Source organism: Varanus komodoensis, unplaced genomic scaffold (genome assembly GCF_004798865.1).
Source record: "Varanus komodoensis strain SLA01 unplaced genomic scaffold, ASM479886v1 scaffold2, whole genome shotgun sequence".
Classification (NCBI taxonomy): Eukaryota; Metazoa; Chordata; class Lepidosauria; order Squamata; family Varanidae; genus Varanus; species Varanus komodoensis.
The window spans coordinates 1-5,169 of NW_025335568.1; positions in this window are offsets into that span (position 1 = coordinate 1).

Below are 5,169 nucleotides of genomic sequence, written 5' to 3' on the forward strand. Positions count from 1 at the left end.
AATTTTTCTTTGTCTTCCCCTGCAAACGCAACTGAGCATGCTTTGTATCTAATCTCCTGACTGCAGTTTTCTTTATGAGAGATCTCTCCTGAAACTTTCTCGCGCCTTTGTCGGAGCCGGACTCCGGCAATGGCAAGGCATCCAACATTTCACAATAAAATCACACTTAGAAGCAATGAAACATTAAAATGGCGAGAGAAAAATAGAATAAAACACTAGAGGCAAGTCGGGGACCAACAAGACAAGCCCTGCATTGAGTGGGCAAATGCATCTGCAGCGCTGTTGAAGAAAGCGGAGGATGCTGCATAGAAGGTGTGTCTTCTCGATAGCTATTGGACCTTGAAGTCTCTAAAAAAGGCTACTATTTTATTATTGATCACCATCAGGAGTGGTGCAGAATTTGTGCAGACAGAGGCTCGTGTATACTCCATGTGTACCATGCCTTTTTCTCTTGTAAGGAACTCAAGGCAGTTGGCGCAATGCTTGGCTCAATCTGATGCTCACAACAACCCTGTGGGATAGGACAGGTCAAGACTGTGCCTGCCCTTATGTCAGTTGCTGAGCTGCATGGCCAGGCAGGGAGTAGAAGCCGGATCGCCGCAGCCCCAGCCCCAGCCCCAGCCCCGCACGCTGAATCCGTGCCCGCGCCACTGGGGGAGCCTTGCTGCCTCACCCGGTCCCCACACTCAGAAGTCTCGTCCAGCCAGTGCAAGGTGACCGAGCGAGCGGGGAAGCCGAGTCCAGCAGAGGCGACTGTGTCAGCCAAGGGCACAATCCGCGGGGATGGCGCCCGGGAGCCATGCGGGGAGGGTGTGCGCCTGCTGGGCTGCTCCTCTGGATCAGCCCCGGAGTGGGGGTGGGGGGGGCAGCTTGTTTGCAGCTGGGGTTGACTGCTCAAGGACCCCGAAGGCAACAACCACGCACTTGATATCCCAGAGCATTCGTCAGAGAAATGACAAGCATCAGTGATCGATGATGTGTTCTCTGCTGGAGATCGAGAGCGGCAGACCGATTCACGCAAAGTAAGTGTCTTACGTGCAGCTGCCAATGAACTTGGCAGCAGGATTGTTTCTGTGGATGCAGCCCATGTGAGCAGGATACTCTCTACGACCTCCTTTAAACCTTTCCCGTTGACATTTCCAACGTAGCATCCTCTTATGAGGGGTGAGGATGGGTTCCCTGGTGCACCTGCTGAAGCTGCCGTCACTCCTTCCGTGCACCATGTCCCAGGCGGTAGAAGGAGATCACCCCTTCAAATACAGAAACAGCAGTGTCAGAATCTTCTAGATTTCTTTGGGCACAGCCCCATGCATGTGCAGACCGGAATTGGGCCTGCATCTCCCACGGTTCCAAAGTGGGCTGGGGAATCACGTGTGGCTCAACATGCGTAGGCTTCCACAGCGATTCATTTTTCTCGCCTTTCGTGATCCTGCTCCACCACTGTCCAGCCTGTGATTTTGAGCAACCCGTACTGATGACTACTGGACAATACTAACCGCCCCTCTTATGTTTTGACCTTTCAGGGAGATGCTGGCAGTCCTGTCATTCGTGAGGCCAATGCAGGGCGCTAGCTGTGCCGAGAAGGAGAAACCCAAAGTCTAAACGAGGGTCCCATGGGACGAATCGCACCTGAATGGAGCCCATGACAGGACCCACTCCCCTCCTGAATGGACGCGGGGACTTTCTTTGCAGCTTGCTGGGCGACTCGTTGAAAGTGTGCAAATGAACGTCATGGTGTGAAACCTGTTTGGAGCTGATTTTTCCTTGGCAGTTATTTTTGCACCTTCTCATGTCATTCTGTCTGGGGTGGAAAACTTCAGCTGTCGCTGAAACAAAACTTGTCCCGCTCAAAAACAGGACCATATCTAAAATTTGAATGGGAGCTGCTCTGTCAGTCCATCCGATGTGTGCCACTGTATCTCTAGAAATTAGTATTAAATCATTGTGCTAGGTTTTCTGGCGAGTCCTAAATTTAGCTATGAACTTGCTAACCTTGGAGCCACCCAGAAGACAAAGGACCAAGTAGGACATATGGATGTGCTCTGACCTGGTGTAAATACAGCTTCACTGAAACAGCCGAGATTCATGAGATTAGAGTGCCGTGTTCTTGGCGTCAGGGTCTGTCATTCTCAGTGATGTCCTGCCTTTGCTCCTATGTCTGAAATCCACTGCACTAACCATCACTGAGCCTGCAGAGTTGTATATATTCACACTGTGAACTTGGGTGGACTTTGAAAGACATGGGGCAGGGGTGACCCCTCACAACGAAGTTTTAAATTTATTTATTTATTTAAACCATTTCTATGCCGCCCCATTCACAAAAAGCCTCAGGGCGGCTTACAAAAATTCATTAGAAAATTAACTGTTGCTGAAAATTTACTTTTCAAATAAGTTTTATTAACTGAACTTGTAATATATCTTTGGGGCTGGATGGCCCTTTGTTAGTTAATGATTTTATTTTAACCTCTTCCTCATAAACTGTAAGTATAAAAAGTCAATTCGGCATCATACCTCCGCCGACTTCCCTTGCTTTATTTTGCACTGGATTCAGGAGTTTACTGTCATCTTGTGATTTAAGACTTATCCCCTGATGTAAAGTGTGGATTCGCTGTGTGCTGCACTTTGCTGATCCTGAATCCCTTCTCATTTTCCTGCTCTCACGTACTGGGCTCCTTTTGGGTTGACTTTGCCACATCAGCTCTGTGACATGTTCTAACTGCAGCACAGCAAGAAAGGGCATTAGCTGGAGGAAGGGGCCTTCCTGCCCTTCCCTTTCATTGCCCGCTGCAGCCTGGGGAGTGGGTGCTGCAGCCCACCCTGTGGAATACGCGACACAGGCCCAGTGTCACAAGTCAGCTTTTATACCCTGTCCTGTTACTAGTGCTTTACATCAAGGACTGATGAAATGGCAAAACATCCAGCAATTCACAATAAAATCACACTTAAAAGCAATGTAACATTAAAATGGTGGGAGAAAAATAGAATGAAATACCAGAGGAAAGGTCGGGGACCAACAATACAAGCCCTGCATTGAGTGTGCAAATGCATCTGCAGTGCTGTTGCAGAAAGCAGAGGATGCTGAGTGGAAAGCGTGTCTTCTTGGTAGCTATTAGACCTCAAAGTCTCTAAAAAGGCTTGTTGTTGTTGTTAGTCGCGAAGTCGTGTCCAACCCATTGCGACCCCATGGACAACACTCCTCCAGGCCTTCCTGTCCTCCACCATCTCCTGGAGTCCACTTAAGCTCACACCAACTGCTTCAATGACTCCATCTAGCCACCTCATCCTCTGCCGTCCCCTTCTTTTGCCATCTATTGTTCCCAGCATTAGGCTCTTCTCCAGGGAGTCCTTCTCATTAGGTGGCCAAATATTTAAGTTTCATCTTCAGTATCTGGCCTTCTAAAGAGCAGTCAGGGTTGATCTCCTCTAGGACTGACTGGTTTGATCGCCTTGTGGTCCAATGGACCCGCAGGAGTCTCCTCCAGCAACACAATTCAAAGGCCTCAATCCTTTTGTGCTCAGCCTTCCTTATGGTCCAGCTTTCACAGCCATACATTGCAACTGGGAAAACCATAGCTTGACTATATGCATTTTTGTTGGCAGGGTGATGTCTCTGCTTTTTAGTATGCTGTCTAGATTGGCATAGCTTTCCTCCCCAGGAGCAAGCGTCTGTTAATTTCTTGGCTGCAGTCCCCGTCTGCAGTGATCTTGGAGCCCAGGAAAATAAAATCTGTCACTACCTCCATTTCTTCCCCATCTATTTGCCAGGAAGTGAGAGGACTGGATGCCATCATCCTAGTTTTCTTAATGCTGAGTTTCAAGCCAACTGTTGCGCTCTCCTCCTTCACCCGCATCAAGAGGCTCTTTAGTTCCTCTTCACTTTCTGCCATGAGAGTGGTATCATCTGCATATCTGAGGTTGTTGGTATTTCTCCAGGCAATCTTAATTCCAACTGGTGATTCATCTAGCCCCGCCTTTCTCTTGATGTGCTCTGCATATAAGTTAAATAAACAGGGTGACAGTATACAGCCTTGCCAAACTCCTTTCTCAGTTTTGAATCAATCAGTGGTTCTGTGTCCAGTTCTCACTGTTGCTTCTTGACCTTGACCTTTCTTAAGAGATAAATAAGATGGTCTGGTACTCCCATCTCTTTAAGAACTTGCCACAATTTGTTGTGATCCACACAATTAAAGGCTTTAGCATAGTCAATGAAGCAGAAGTAGATGTTTTTCTGGAACTCCCTAGCTTTCTCCATGATCCAGCATAAGTTGGCAATTTGATCTCAAGTTCCTCTCCCTCTTTGAAATCCTACCTGTACTTCTCAGTCCACATACTGCTGGAGCCCAGCTTGTAGAATTTTGAGCATAACTTTGCTAGGATGTGAAATGAGTGCAATGGTGTGGTAGTTTGAACATTCTTTGGCATTGCCCTTCTTTGGGATCAGAATGTAAACTGACCTTTTCCAATCCTGTTGAGTTTTCCAAATTTGCTGGCATATTGAGTGTAGCACTTTAACTGCATCGTCTTTTAGGATTTTGAATGGCTCAGCTGGAATACTGTCACCTCCACTAGCTTTGTTGTTGCTCAGACTTCCTAAGGCCCATTTGACTTCACATTCCATGATGTCTGGCTCGAGGTCAGTGACATCCTGGTTATCAGGGACGTTAAGCTCTTTCTTGTATAGTTCCTCTGCTGCCTCTGTTTTGGTCCTTTATCATGTCCATCTTTGCATGAAATGTTCCCTTCATATCTCCAATTTTCTTGAAGAGATCGCTGGTCCTCCCTATTCTATTGTTTTCTTCTATTTCTTTGCACTGTTCATTTAAGAAGGCATTCTTATCTCTTCTAGCTGTTCTCTGGAATTCTGCATTCAACTGTTTGTATCTTTCTTTCTCCCTTGCCTTTCGCTTCCCTTCTTTCCTCAGCTATTTGTAAAGCTTCCTCAGACAGCCATTTTGCTTTCTTACATTTCCTTTTCTTTGGGATGGGTTTGGTTGCTGCCTCTTGTACAATGTTGCAAACCTCCGTCCATAGTTCTTCAGGCACTTTGTCTATCAGATCTAATTCCTTAAATCTATTTGTCACCTCTACTGTATATTCATCAGGGATATGATTTAGGTCATACCTGAGTGACCTAGTGCTTTTCCCTACTTTCTTCAATTTAAGCCTAAA